We start from the raw sequence: 16,513 nt of genomic DNA, 5'->3' as shown, positions 1-16,513 counted from the left end.
TGGTGTATGTCCGAAATATTTTCCAAATACTCTTATTTCTGACTTACACCGGTCAATGTCGACATTCACCATGTACTAATGGTGAATGTTGAGCATATAACAATATTATATTTTCTTCTCCGTCATTCAGTTGCGAATAAACGCACTTGAGAGTTGAAATAAGAACTTAAGAACGTGAGAACCTAAAACACACAATACATTCAAAATGAGAAAGGAAAATAATAGAAGTTAAAAACTTACTTAATTATACAGTACGTTCTAAATGAGAAAATAAAATAACAGTCATAAAAAACTGACTAAATTATGTGATTCAAATCTTATTTATTGCAACAACTTAATTTATTATGACACTTTATGACCTCTCTTTTCGACTTTCACCAGAGCATATCTGTGATTGTCGACATACACCGGTGAGGGTCCGAATATACAAGAATGTAGTAAAATATTCGGTCTTTCACCGACGTATTTGCTGAATGTTGATATTCTCAGGTGAAAGTCGACATTCTCCAATTTCGGTCTTTCACAGTAACATATACAAGGTGAGTCAGAAGGATGGCTACTCATTTAAAGTAAATGTAGTGCTGTGTGCACTATTGTAAATGGTATGTGAATGGTAAGTTAAATTTGATATTCCTTTGTTTTAAATTTTAAATTAAAGCGACGTCTCCAAGCGTACATTTTTAGCATAGATGGTGTTGAACGTGCGCACCAACTTTCACTTTCAACGTACACTGTCAACATAAGAATTTGCAATCGCCGATGCTGCTGGACTTAGGCAACGATCTAGCCACTAAATATGTATTACACAAAATAATCATAAGATTATGCCATTAGAAAATCATGATTTTTACTCCGCATTGCTATCATGGATTACAGGAAAGAAGAGAAATGACTGCTGACGACAGGAAACAACTAGAAAAGAAATGCTCCTGAAAAGAATTCGCAATGTCAGTAAAACTACGACATTAGTAAAACCGCTGACAAGTCTATCAGCCATCTGCTACTGCAGTTCCAAAGAAACATTTCCGGGAATCTTCGCTGCCAGGAAACCCGACTGGCTCATTCACGTAAGAGAGCTGGTTTTGGTGTTTATGTGATTATGACAAATCCATGAGGGCTACCTTCCGAAGAGGATGGATGCCTTCGTAGAGGACTTTCTAAGGGAAACTGGCTCTATACACGTTTACATACGGGGGAAACCACGAAACGCCCACGCAACCAGCCCTTTCGCGGGATTCCAACTTCGGACCGAACTACCAATGTTCAACGACTTAAGAGAAATGTAGGCAAAAAATTTTCTCCAACCTCGTTGTACACGCAATAGTCTGCCGAGCACATCTGTTTTAGTTGAATATTTAGTAACTATAACAGATAATGAAACAAGGTACTGTAATCAACAGTTATAATTAGTAATAATTAACAATTATAATTAGATTATCGCTCTACTAATCCTAAAAATTAACTTAGTCCAAAGAAAATGAAATTTTACGAAATTCGAAATTAGTTCTGGAATTCGTTTCAGGCAAAATACTGGAACCTTTAAATCGTACGTTTTTCCATTTTATTTATCTTAAATAAACAATCCGAAGAAGATTACAATTTTAATTTTTGTTAAACATTTATTGAATAAAGTTCACAGCGAGAGAATATAGATAATTTCGGATCGTGCAAGTAAATGAAGATATTTATAATTAAAGATACTTCGAAAAGTCTTAAATTTGGCGACATCACCGTCACAACCTCCCACGCGCCAAAATGCATAACGGAAGTGCATAACGGAAAAGTACCGAATAAACAATTCCACAAATAGAACAATTTTGCTTCGTAAATTTCTAATTTTCCTTTTAATGCAATTTATGTCTGAAACCACGACTAGGATTTAGGATTTAGGAACGGGGAAGACGGGCACCACACATTTACCATTTGGTTAATTGGGTTTAGCACCGTCTCCCCACTACGTGATCCCAGCCGTTTATTGATATTAGCAAACAGATACATAATTTGAAATGAATACAAAATTGGAATGATACATAATTGAAATGAATACATAATTTGAAATGAATACATAATTTGGAATGATACTCGTACATAGTTTGGAATGTAATACAAAACTTTGAAACATAATGCATAAAATAGCATAACTATTAGCGTACAGAACTTTGAATGTAATACAAAAATTTTAAGCATAATATATGACATAACTCTTTAAAATATGTGCGGAATTTTGAACATAATATGCGACGAAAAGAAAAAGTAGTGATGAAGAGTAGTTTGTAGTTCCAAGAAAAGTCTATAGTTCAAAGTCTATATTCAAAATTCACAGTTCAAAGTCTATAGTCCATATTCTATAGATATAGTACAAAATCTATAGATCAAAGTCTGCAAGTTAAATATTTTGTTTATGTAATTCATATATATAGCTCAAATTTGCAGATTTTGCAAGTCAGTAGGATGTGGTCGGCTCAATAGGATAAAGTTCTTACATTCAGTAAAGAATTGTACAATACAAACTGGCTAAATAGTTGGGAGTCCGATGCAGGCTAACGTGGCAAATTCTTACTACATTAGATAAGTTCAAAATAAATAAGTAACATGATGCCATCAAACTAACATTTACAATTTCTGGTATGGTAAAGAGCTGACAGAAGTAATACAGTTGAACATATAGTACAATAGAACATAGTAACATAGCGTACTGATAATGTTAGATTTGTTGACTGGATGATAATGCATGCTAATATAATATAAAAAGAAAAGCATACAACAATTATTTTCTTATAAACAAGTAGATAAATGAAAAATGCGTAAGAACAGTAGAAAATACAGTACAGTACAAACAAACCAACATAAAATCTGTATAAATGCTTGGCTCAGAATTCGATAGGTAAACAAGAACATATACAAATGCTATATGCTATATAATATATATAATATTTACTTTTTAATTAAAAACTCGACAGATTCATACAGCAATAGATAGTACAATGTAATTAACTAACATGATGCCAAACTAACATTTACAATTTCTGGTATGTTAAAGAGCTTACTTAACATATAGTACAACAGAACTTAGTAACATAGTATACGGATAATGCTGTACTTGCTGACTGAATAATAATGCTTGCTATTATTAAAAACTAGTAACTAAATGAAAAATGCATATGAACAGAGGAGAGTACGAAACAAACAAGTTATCTGTAAAAGTACTAGGCTCAAATATTCAATAGTTAAACAAAAACATATACAAAGACAGAAACTTGCTTACAAAGAAGAATTTGCGGAAAAAGCTATACTTGCTGACTGAAACTATCCATATTATATATATGGATAGTTATATGGATAGTATTATATATATTGTCAACAATAGCTATAGTACCGATAGAACTATATTACTGACTGAATGCGATATTTGCAGACTGACTAGAATTATTTACTGATAATGCTATACTTGCTGACTTAAGAATGAGACTAGCTAACATGAGACAAGAAACAATGATATTGAAATTGTGTACTAAATAAAAAGTCGACAGATTCTTACAACAAGAGACAGATTTCAATGTAATTAGATTAACATGATGCCATCAAATAAACAATACAATTTACAATTTCTGTTATAGTACAAAGGCTCACTATAGATTACAATAGTACATACCAACATAATTTACTCATAATACTATACTGAATGAAGATACTTGTAAGTATGATACAATGATTAAGATAATGATTGTCTTTGAGTTTACCGAGCTTTACATAATTGTGTGAAACCAAGATTACCTTTTTGACTTCCTTGTACGAAGTAAAGGAAGTATTGTTAAGGCCGACATTTGTTTACATTTGAAACTCGTAGTACAATAGTGAATTAAGTCAGTTTCTGCACATGAGAGCAAAAGTAAACTTTCAGCTTCGTTCACCGAAAAATCTGTCTTCCTGCCCGTTAGCCGAATTTCTTATTTTCGGTAGAAACTCTAATTTTAATTGCAAAAATTGTTTTTTAAACGCTTTTCAACTGTATTTGCGCCTTCATTTTTTTATATTTTACAATGTTAATGAAGATATTACGAGTTTTATGTCTTTCTACCTTGCCGCGAAGTAAAAGAACTCAATTGAATGAGAAATATACCTCTAACGAAATTCGAGGATATAACGTTTCAATGTTGGGTATAATTCAATAGGGCATACAGGGAAGTCATGTGCTGTCCACATCAGATTTTTACTTCCTTGTACGAAATAAAAAGTAGGTATTGTAACCGCGAAAAGTTTCAAGCATCATATTTCAACGAAAATATCCATTTTGACCGCTATCGAATGCAAGTTAAAGATGTTTTTGCTTGACATCTGTACGTAAGGGCAGAATAAAAGACTCTTTTTTTCCCCCCCCCCAAAAAAAAATTATAAAACTGATTTAACCCTTAGCGTTCCGTTGGCTCCGTTACGGAGCCGTCCGTCATTTGTTCCGTAACTCCGTAGGCTTCTGCGGAGCCCAATGTTTTTAGCATGATTAGGCTTAAGGTGTTACGGAATCGTCGGCGTTGGCAATTGTTATCTGTAGTTAAAACTCTCACTACTGTTACGATTGAAACATTATTTGACCCATTTTAGGGTTAGCAACATGGAGAAAAACAATTATTGGGAGGAGAATATAGAGTTGAGTGATAGTGAAGATGTGTTTGATTTTTCATTGTTAGAAGATATTGTGGAAGACAATGTTGATTATAATCCTGACACTTCAAGTAGTGTTTCCGAAATTATACTACCAAAGAGACGGCGAATGGTAGGTTACTGAAAGTGAAAGCAAAGAGTTGCGAGAAGACTTAGATGAATGGCGCGATGTCACGGAAGAATTAGATATTCCGGAAAGAATACATTTTAGTGTATCCGCAAACGTCATTGGACCACAAATTCCTACAAATATTGTACAGCCGACACAATATTTCAAATTATTTTTCACAAATGAACTGGTAAATGAAATTATAAAGAAAACCAACAATGACGCAGAAAATGTTCTAAAGCATAAAGAAATATCTAGTAATTCTACTTCGAAAACGTGGCGTGCGGTGGAAGAGGATGAGTTTTGTGCTTTTATTGGAGTTATTATCAATATGGGTATGATACCTAAGGGGAATATGCAGGATTATTGGTCAGTTAAGGAGAATAGTCATATCCCTTTCTTTAGTAAAATATTTACAAGAAAGAGATTTATGCAGATATTCTGGATGCTGCATTCCGCTGCGAAAATGTGCCAGAGTTGCTAGTAGGCAGTGGTACAAAAACATGCGGAGCGCTGAAGGTTAAAATGAATTCTAAAGAGAATTTGTTGCGGCGTCTGTACGTACGTACGTATCTCGCATAAATCAAAATTGAGTAGCCTCAGAACGTTAAAATTTTGTATATAGGACTGCTATAACATGTAGATGTTCACCTCGTATTTTGGTTGCAATCGGCCGCACAAAAGGTATATAAATATATTTATTTATATATATAATTGTTACCCGACTCAGTGATCCCAGTTTTTTTACTCTTATATTTGTAAATTACTCGGAACGGAAATGAAATTGTTCTAATTTTAAATATCATCGCATTTTAAATTTCTGCATGCCTTCAAATATAATTTAAAATTCGATACAATTTTTTATTAAGAAATAAAATCATTCAGAAACGATGAGGGACGACAAAAATATGAAACCAACGTATACGAGTTCGTAAGTAAAAAATTATGTAAAACTTCTGCCGAGAAACATTAATATTTACTTTACTTCAGTGCGCTAATAGATTTTCATATTAAAATGAAAAACTTAAAAATAAGAACGCTTTTGTCAGGGGAAGAAAAATGTTATCTCATTAAAGCAGCCGAGAAGTTTCCGTCTATAAGTGAGTAACAGTGAATATTAAATGTTGAGAATAGTTTCTTTTGAAGGAAACTCGCAAAACTGTATTCTTATGAATTCATGCTCTTAAACTTATAGTTAAATCGTTTGGCAAAACATCTAGTCTCTTAAAAACCTTCAAGAATTTGTACTTCAAACGTAAAATTTTACGGAAAGATGAAGTATAAACGTGCACGATTGCATAGATTGAATGCACACAGGTGCGATGATAGGTTAATAAATATTTATTTTATTAAAATAAACAATTGAAATTTCTAGACGTTTCCTCAGAAATACTCTTACAAGTGTCGTAGTATCACACAGTATACTAGTTAGTACTTACTCTTCAAACTGCCGAGAAAACGTTAAACACAGTGCAAAAAGGATCTAAAGAGAAAGCTACTCGGATATCTCAGTTCACGCGGAGCTAAACAATTCGCAACAACAATAACTTATAAGATATTTCTTCCACTTCCCTAGAGTGCCTTCGTGGTGTAACGGTAGCACGCTGGGCCGGTATTCCCGAGGTCCGTGGTTCGATTCCCGGCGAAGGCGGTTGCATATTTTTCATCTTTTCTGCTTCCAATTAACCTAATGGCTCTACAAACTAAGCAACTGAACTCAGTCTTTATAGTTTTTACCTCAGACTTTAATAGTTTTCCCCGCAGTCGTAAATATATTTTAGTACTTTTTGCTTCTCGAAATTACTGAGAAGCAATATGAGGGTAAACTTACGTTTACAGCTAACATAGTGGTCAATTACATTTATTTGATTTGTGATACAGGGACTGGACTAAAATGTCGCCAAATGATCGCCAAATTCGGCAACAAAATAACTCGCAGAACCCGTTGCCAGCTTCGTGGTATGCCCTTCATAGTTTTTCTTTAAAGTTTGTTTCGCGCTAAATTACACAAAAATACAACGATTTTAATTATATTAGTAGAATAATGTTCTACTAATATAATATTATACTAATATAATTCTACTAATATAATATTCACTAATGCAAATCTCGTTAACCCTTTGGCCTACACGATATAAGTATATTCCAAATAAGATTTATTACTTTTACATATTAATCCATATATTGACAAATTAAATCCGTCCTATGGCCATAAAAATCTTCAACTTACACGATATCTGCCAATTGCGCGAGCTAATAGTAAACAAGACATTCGGTCGCGAGTCCTGCCATTCAACTATTCAGCCAACTACTCGAACTGGCGCTAAATGTATAATTTTCATGACATATTATTTCACTGTAACGAAAGGAATTGTGAGATAATAAACAATGTTTACGTACAAATAGTCATTTTAAGACGTCTGGGGTGTAAAATCATAATCAATTGATCAGTTAAAAAAAATAATTGCATGATGTGTATAAGAGTTTGGCATGATGAGTATAAGAATTTTTTATTTCTTTATAGGAAATTATATTTGAAACGTGTGAACGTAACGATGCTTTACGGGGAACTAAAGTAACAGATCATCCAGTTTCGTCAGAAACAACTGAAAAAAAAAAAAAAAAATACTGACGTTACAATCAAAGGGAAAATATTCGATGTAGAATAACTCCAATCGCTTGTTCTAATAATAATACGCGACATTTTATGCACAAATTCCTCACTACGAGTCGTGGCTTTTGTTTATGACACAAATTCTTTACCACGAGTCAGATTCGTGGTTACAGGCCAAAGGGTTATTTAATAACCTATCGAAATACAAAATTCGTAAGATTATGCTTGTTTTATGAATATTTTTGTCTCGCACAAAAAAGTAAAATTCATAGGTAAAAAGACATATACACTGCTCATTTAAACGTGCTTAAGAATGAAAATAAAAGGCTAATTTTGAGAATGATCTCTAATATATTGCGGGTGATGATTATTTCTTGCCCACCAGCGGCCGAGCGGTAGAACTGCTGAACACTGGTAGTTCGGTCTGAGGTTCGAATCCCGCGAATGCGCTGGTTGCATGGGCGTTTTCGTGGTTTTCTCCATGTGTAACGTGTATACGAGCCAGTTTCCCTTCGAAAGTCCTCCACGAAGGCATCCGTCCCCTTAGGCAGATAGCCCTAGTGTGCTTTGCCGTATTCTCAATACAAACACTCAATACACATGATGATTGTTTCTTATAATAAATACGTAAATCAATAATATATATAATAATTGGCTGTTCTAGCTAACATTTTCAATTTCCTTCACATGAATGCAGCATGTCAAACTTGCATTATCTATGCAAATGTGAGGAAACGTTTGTGGGTGGCTAGGCAGGTAGCGCATCAGACTCCGTATAATGACTGGTACGTTTGTGAGATTGCGTGCTTACTTACTGCCTTTTAAACTCAAAACATTTTGTACAATTATGAGAAACTCTTTGCATATATGTAATTCATGGATAGCATAGAACAGTGATTGTAGTGAAGTAGGGTGTGAGGAACCTGCTAACGAGAGTCTCTCTAGTGGACGGTTCAAGAGCATTCTAAGGTCTTGTTCCTATGGAAAAAATCTTCAGACTGAACTAGCCAGTCTTCTAATTTTTCAAATGTATTTTATATCCTCTGATTCGTTATATCTGGAACGATCAGAGGAAAAACAAGATCATTGATTCGTCAGCCCTCCTGAAATCGAGAGGCTTTGAAAGAGAGGCAGTGACTACAGACACAGAGCAGAACGCTAAAATCTCCTGATACCGGTCGTAAAGTTGTGTCTCTTACTGTTAACTGGAAGGAATTATTGAGTCTGCGGTGTGAGAACCATGTCGTGTGACACGTCATAATAGCTTGAAATTACTTGAATTAAGAGATATTGCTTATTTAATTGCAATTTTGTTACATATAAAACTTTTATTTATTTATTTATTTATTTATTTATTTTTTTTTTTTTTTGGATGAAGTTGTTCTTCAGAGTAAAATTCTACGCAGTTTTTAAATTTAACGTTTTTAAATTTAACATATTCCGATACATTTTCAAGCCAGACGAAGGCTGAAGCACACAAAGGTAAATAAATTTTGCGAAATGGTGGAAAGATTTTAAACATCAACAAAAAGAAACTTAAAATAAAAATAGCATTATAACGAGATAGCATTTGACCCATCCTAAGAGATCTGAGAAACAGAAGAAAGAAAAATGAATTTTAAAAACAGCCATTAAAATTACTCTCGGATGAGAAAATGGATTTCACAGCCGAGAAAAGAACTTTATTCCGGAAGCACGTTTGCCATTTTCAAAGAACTAAGCAATACAACAAAACTAGAATACAGTATCACTGAGAAGCGCAATAAACGGAGTAATAACACTCAGCGCCATCTATGAAACGAGCAGGTTATTATGCTAAGCGCTCATAAAAGAGCTGACGGATGAGCCTCCATTATTATTATCTTTTCTTACGAGCCCACTGCATTTGCATAAAAAATACGAACTGACGCGTTTATTTGCATGTGATCTGTAATTTGTCTGAATTTTATTTCGCGATTGTTATTTGATCTCTTTTATTCACAGAAGATGCGTATCTCCGGGAGGGGGGCTGAATCCGATGCAATTTTTGTCAAGAAAATGACGAGTTTTATTTTCTGTTCACATTTATTTCGCCAAAGGTGCATAGGAATGATCGCAGCTGATGTGAAAGAGTAGAAATACTAAATCAAAGGCTCTAAGGAGGGGGTAATAGGGTATCGATTGTTGAATTCCTTTCGACGAAAGATTCTAAATTTAGATAATAGACTAACAGTTTATCTGCCCGTTTTCTCAATTGGAGATGCATAAAAGTATTTAAATTATTTATTTTTATATTTTGCGTCATAGATGATTTACATTAATTGCTGTTTGAATGGAACTGATTTTTCAAATACGATAAAACAGCGCTTAAGCGTCTTTTAAAGGACCGATCAAAAAAAGACATGAATGAAATGGAATGAATGCAAAATCAATTTGAGTTTGAAATGTAATATTAGTATTAGTTCTACAATTTTATTGTTCTCGTACAAATTAAATTTCATCATCCTTTTTTCAGTTTGCTTCAAATGATATTTATATGTTAAAAAATTCAATACTTTATTTTAAAAATCTTAATTTAAACGAGGTAACGAACATACTTTTCAGCTCTCTTTCTTGAACAACAAGTTCTCTTTCGAGGGATATTTTAACAAAGGTTAAATTTTAAGTTCACATAAAAGGAAAAACAAATCTCCAAAGTGTTATTTAAAAATAAAACTTAAGTCTTAGCTTTAAACAATATACTCTGAACAGTTTCCTTACTAGTATCGTGACAAAGAAATTGCTAATTTGTTAGGCAATCTTGAAGACAAGATGGGATTATTCTGCACGTCTGCTACTTGGGACTACAAGCGGTAAATTCGCTGAACACTCGTAGTTTGACTCGGAGCCCCGTGAAAGGACTGGTAGCACGTATATTTTCGTGGTTTTCCCCATGTACAACGTGTATACAAGCCAGTTTCCACTGGAAAGGCCCTAGTCTTAAGCAGATAACCCGAGTGCGCTTTGCCATAAACAAATAAACAAACCATCTCCGCGACCTGTGTATTCACCCGGAAATCCGTTTCCAATTAAATTTTCGATTGGGCATAGTATATATATATATATCCTAGCTTCATAATCCTTGTAAGCGGTTACAGGAAAAATTCGAGGAAATAAGTTTAAATGAAATGCAGAAAAAAAAATATGTTCAATTTAATAGGCCGTAGAAGGAAGTCATGGTGTCCCCAGAGTTTCCTTCTTGTTCTTCAGATTTATGATAATTCAGTCCTTCAACTGTTTTTCCAGTTTTTTCTTTTAATTTTCCGTTTATTTATCATGGATTTTAAAACGAGATGAAAAAAATTTCGAACCTGTTTCTCAGCGAAAAAGTTCAAACTTCTAGAAAATATTTAATTACTATTTCAAAGAAAGAGAAACATGCTTCAGATCTCCTTTTTTTTAATAAGAGACTCAATAGATTAAACAGAAAATATACTGAAAATGTTAGAAAAAAGTGCACAATGAAACAGTCAAAAATCTTCGTCACAATTTGGTACTAGGACTTCATTCTCTTTCATTTTCTCAGAACTCTTTCATTGCCTTACATTCCCATCTTAGTAAATACATAAAAGCTTCTGAAACATCAGAACTGCTAATATCTGTTCTCAAATTTCATTTAAGGAAAATCTCTTTATTCTCCGCATTGCCACTAATTATGTGCCATTTTGAAATGTTCCTTATTATCATTTATCTTTATAACAGTACGTTTGGGTACACTACCTATGACTGGTAAATTCGGGTAGGATTCCCCACCATGGACTCTTTACATTGCTCATAGATATCGGTAACAATTACAATGATATCTGCATTCAAGATAAATGAGAAATTATTACTGTATGACCACTTGTCTAAGAACGTACAGTAATACGCGGTAATCACTCGACAAAGTACTTTTCCTTGTTGCACTGAAGCACTTATGAGTAAAAAGATAGCGGAAGTACTTTTGTGTACACTCGTTTATACATTAATGTTACATTCTTTCGAATTTGCAGCATTAAGTGTTGTAACAATAAACTCATTTTATCTAAAATTAGTAAAGAAACAACCTTGATTTTCGCGTAGATTTAGACAAAAATCTCAATCGATTTCGAGGAAAAACAGGTACCTCTTCATCAAGAGCAAAGAAATTTGCAAGACTCGAAAGTAGCGACGTAATGGTCCTACTTATACTTTGCTGTAATAAAGCGAACAGGAAGGTAGCGGCATCTTCCGGGAAAGTTTGTTACAAAAATTTTAAAATTAAGTTAATAGATATTTAAAGACACTACTTTTAAGTTGTTTATTTTGTTATTTGTCATTTTGTCTCAATTCGAAATACTATTCTAACCTTTCAGTATACCAGACGAATTTCACCCCGAAACTAGCTAGCAGTATCAAAACGCTAAATCAATACAACAGAAAATAAATGCAAATTTATTAGGCCTTCAGGGGTGTTAGAACCCAAAAATCTTCAAAAAAATGGCGATTTCATATTTTTGCATTTTCAAATTCTTTACACATTTATCTTTCTAAAAATACCATTCTTTAATTTCTATGAGAATTAGAACTGTAAAAAATCTAGTTTTAATTTGTCATCGAATGCTTTGATAAGGATTTTTACATAAAAACGCGTTATTCTTCAAACGTGATTTTTTTATACTCGATGTACCTTTTCTCAGGAACTTGCTCACAGATAGCTAAACTGTTTATGGCTTATTTGTTAAGTTTCCTAATATTTACTGAGCTTTTTGAAAAACTAAGAAAACAAATTTTAAAAATATTTTTGTGTGAGAAAAGGGCTAAATTTTACTATGCCTAACAAAATATTCTGTACATTGCTCTAAAATTCAAAATCTCATTTAAGTGTAATCATATAGGTATACTTTAATTACACACAAAAAAATTTCAAACATGTATCTACATAGGATTTTGACAAAAGGTACATCGAAAATGGCCAGTTTAACGTTGTTAGTATATCGTATATGTTTAATACTTCTCAGGTGTACATAGAACTTAAAAATTTCGCTTTGCCCACTCATCTGGCGGTATTGCCAGCTAGTAGAACTTTTGTTTTCGGTAGTACACAGTTTTAAAACTATGAACGATGTTACTTGTTGCCATGAAATTAAAAATAAGACACTTAAAAATTGAAGATGAAATCTATTGTACAGTAAGCAATTAGTTACTTTTCTTTAGAAACTGCCACTGTTATGAGCTTTAAAACTATTATTCGAAACCGATATTAGTAGAAAGTTCTTTCAACATGAAATTATAAATAGCGACCTTGCCGATATTGGTTAGCATGGAACAGATATTCTAAAAATACTATTTCTTATTATAATTATAATTATGCTGATATTTCAGCAGGAGTTTCTTTCAACAGAAAACTATAAATAGCGACTTTGTTGAAAGTGAAACAACAAACTAAGTACTGCGAGAGAGACAACGGTGGATAACCAAGAAAAGAAAAACATATCAGGGATCTGATTTCATTCTGATGGATTTAGAAAATATTTTCTATTGGCCAGAATTTCCTGGCATATATTAAATTCTTTTCTTGAATTTATCATTATTTTAGCAAATACGATTACATTTTTCATAAAGTAAAATTATCTATTGCCCAATGCTTGTTAATTATCGATTGACTATTTAGAACTCTAGAAATTTCTTTATTAATGAACCATATTAGAAAAAGTATAGGTACGTTAGAAAAAGTGTTAAGCTTGCATAATTCGAGATATGTGCTGCTTACGCATTGAAACTACGGAAATAAACAACAAGTAAAATGTAATTGCATATGAAAATATCATACGGAAAGAAAGGCTATTCCAGAAAGAAAAATTTCCACTAAATATATTTTAGATGAAAGTACGAAAATGTTCTTAGTTATACAGAATAAAACAAGACCAGCTCAAATTTTTTATATCCAATTATAGAGTCCGTTGGGATTTATTAAGTTACTTAACAAGTCCACTCTAGTTACTAACAAGTTCACTCGCATCATGTCCACTCTAGTAGAAAAAAGTGTAAATTTGTTTATTCTTCTCTAAATGCCTTAACGAATTCCATTCCTGAGTTTATTCATTCTATAAATTAGAACTTTCAACTGTCGATCATAGATGGCTGTATAGCATCACTAAGTAAAGCATTGCTATTTGGAAAATGGCTTGTATTTCTTTTTCCAAGTCAGTACAACTGCTACTTCTGTTTCCAAGTTAGTACAATTTCTCATAGTTAAACATCATATAATATTGCTTACATTTTCTTATACTGCCATTTATTATTCATAATTAGTAATTTATGACATTTTATTTTACATGTTAGTTTGAGAAATCTGTGGAGTGGGTAGATAAAAATCTACCGAAAAGAGTGAATTGAAACCAAAATTTACTGCTTATGAAGCCAAAACACCACTGGAAATGTTTGGCAAGGAATTTCTAGAACATTTGACATTTGAATCCAATAGGTACAGATTAAAAAACCGTAGCAAAATGAATTCATTCACAATCGACGAAATGAAGGTATTTTGGGGGATCTGTATGTACATGTCAGTTGTAGATTTACTATTTAGAAGATGGTAATGATCACTGCAAACGAGGCAAGAAATGATTTCAAATGCAAAATCATAATCAATTGATCGGTTGACAAAAATAATTGCATGATGGGTAAGAATTGTAAGAATTGGAGACTCCTTTCAGCCCACCTGGACACGAGTGTCCCCATAGCTCAAAAAAAAGGAATCCCGTATCTCCACAAAAGAAGGCAGCCAGTAACCCAGCCATCCCCAAACAACAAACAAAAATACTAAATCAAAAATAAATAAGCACATCTAACACAATATTACAGACTAACAAACAAACAAAAAAAATCCATAAACACAAATTCACAACATAGAACACCACAGATATCCAAAACCCACATAAACACAAAATTCAATTTTAACAGAAGATTCCTACCAGCGCCCTATTTTCATTCATAAACTTCATTAGAGCAATAGAATATGATTTAAAAACTTTAAAATTAATGACACTTACATTAAAATCAGTAATGTTAAAAATCTGTCTAATTTGGACTGTTAAATTATAATCAACCACGAAATGCCTAGCATTATCATCACCCTGACAACTATTACATAATTTATTTTCCTACAGATTAAATCGGTTGAAGGTTCACCAGCGGCCGAGCAGTAAAGTCGCTGAACACCGGTAGTTCGGTCTGAGGTTCGAATCCCGCGAACGGGCTGGCTGCATGGGTGTTTTCGTGGTTTTCCCCATGTGTAACGTGTATACGAGCCAGTTTCCCTTAGAAAGTCCTCCACGAAGGCATCCCTCCCCTTAGGCAGATAGCCCTAGTGTGCTTTGCCGTAATTAAATACACCACACCAAATCGGTTGAAATAGAACGGAAACCTACCATGTCCAGTTAAAACCTGATTAACATCAATGTTGTTCATACATTTAATTTTATTTGTGATTTTAATTAGTTCCATAAATGCTTTGTTTTCAGGTGAAGAGAACCACTGTATTTTCCATTTGTTAACGTAAATTTTTTTATTCTTCGAATTGCAATTATCTTCGAACCTGTTACTTCAATATCCATTGCACTGACATTTGAGACCGCTTGCTTGGGCAGGCTGTCGGCCCTCTCATTACCAATAAAGCCTATATGGGCTTTAACCCAATGTACCTTAATATAAATATGAACTCAAAGTTTCTAAATGGCTCTTCATTTCGACAATTAATGGATTGAAATTGTCTGGCAGTCAGTGTAAATATTTACAGACGTGGGTATAAACAAGGTATTTTTAATCCATAATAAGGCTTGTTTCAACGCTTCACTTTCTGCCTGGAAAACTGAAATATATATGTTCGACGTAAACATTCTATAATCCACCTCAGTTCCATAGTAAAAAACAACAAAGGCAGTTCTTACGCTCCCAACGACCACAGAACCATCTGTATAAATATCAAACACATCAACAGTTGGATTACATTTATCAAAAACAAAACCAAATCTATTGGAAGGATGTATTAAATGAATATTGAATTTTTCAAGAACTTTCTTTGTAATTAAATAATCTTCATACATTTTCAATTCCATTCGTCCAGTTCTAAATAAAAATTTCTCATAATAAAATTCGTATATAAGAGTATATTGCATGATGGGTATAAGAGTTTGGCATGATGGGTATAAGAGTTTGGCATGATGGGTATAAGAGTTGGCATGATGGGTATAAAAGGTTTTTAATTCCTTATACGAAATTATATTTGAAACGTGAGAACGTAACGAACTTTACAGGGAACTAAAGTAAGAGATCATCCAGTTTCGTCAGAAATAACTGAAAAAATATACTGACGTTACAATCAAAGGAAAAATATTCGATGCAGAATAACTCCAATTGCTTGTTCTAATAATAATACGTGGCATTTCATGCACAAATTCCTCATCACGAGTCAGACTCGTGGCTGTTGTTTATGACACACATTCTTTACCACGAGTCAGATTCGTGGCTTTTGTTTATGACACAAATTCCCCACCACGAGTCTTTTTTTTATCTCCCCAACAATATAAAAAATTGCAAATAATCCGAAATATGTAAATATATATTTAAAATACATATTTATTAATACTTAAGAATGACGAAAAATACATAATTTTTGCCCAGTGTTTCAGACAGAAACTGAAAAAACGTTTACTCTAAAATCATCAATAATCAAATGAAATTACTTAGTTTTACATACTGCAGCTCTATTCTTCAATTTTGGTATAAAGTGTCAATCTATCAGTTAGTGAAGTGATTTTAAAGGGAAAGAAAGTTACTAATTTGCAAGTAAAATTTCTCTGTACATGCTTTGCTATTCGTAGCAATCAACAGTACAACAATTATTCTCACAATTTAAGTAACTTAATTCTTATATTAATACTCGAAAATTATGATATTCAGCAAGATGCTTTCTCGAAAATCTGAATATAAATCACTTCTAAAATGTTTTGATGTACGTCACCATAATAATTTACAAATAATAAAGTTTACAAATTATTTTATTTTAATTTATAACTTATATTATGATTTAATTTTATGACTATTTGTTTTAAATGAATTATCTTTGAATTGTACATATTTTAATAATTTTT

The 16,513-nt window shown here is 32.9% G+C and overlaps 1 long non-coding RNA gene across 1 annotated transcript in view; it reads right to left on the bottom strand.

Annotated features, from left to right (window-relative positions):
• Positions 1-310: 310 nt before the first annotated feature.
• The window catches only part of LOC146993065 (uncharacterized), a 58,568-nt gene continuing 42,365 nt past the window's right edge, over positions 311-16,513 (bottom strand). Inside the window, exon 11 of the long non-coding RNA XR_015038594.1 lies at positions 311-2,734. This is a non-coding gene — a long non-coding RNA (uncharacterized LOC146993065). The remainder of the gene's footprint in view (positions 2,735-16,513) is intronic.

Source organism: Stegodyphus dumicola, chromosome X1 (genome assembly GCF_044657685.1).
Source record: "Stegodyphus dumicola isolate Sdum_Otavi_A_Nest chromosome X1, ASM4465768v1".
In the NCBI taxonomy this organism is placed as follows: domain Eukaryota; kingdom Metazoa; phylum Arthropoda; class Arachnida; order Araneae; family Eresidae; genus Stegodyphus; species Stegodyphus dumicola.
This window is presented reverse-complemented; position numbering and strand designations above follow the sequence as displayed.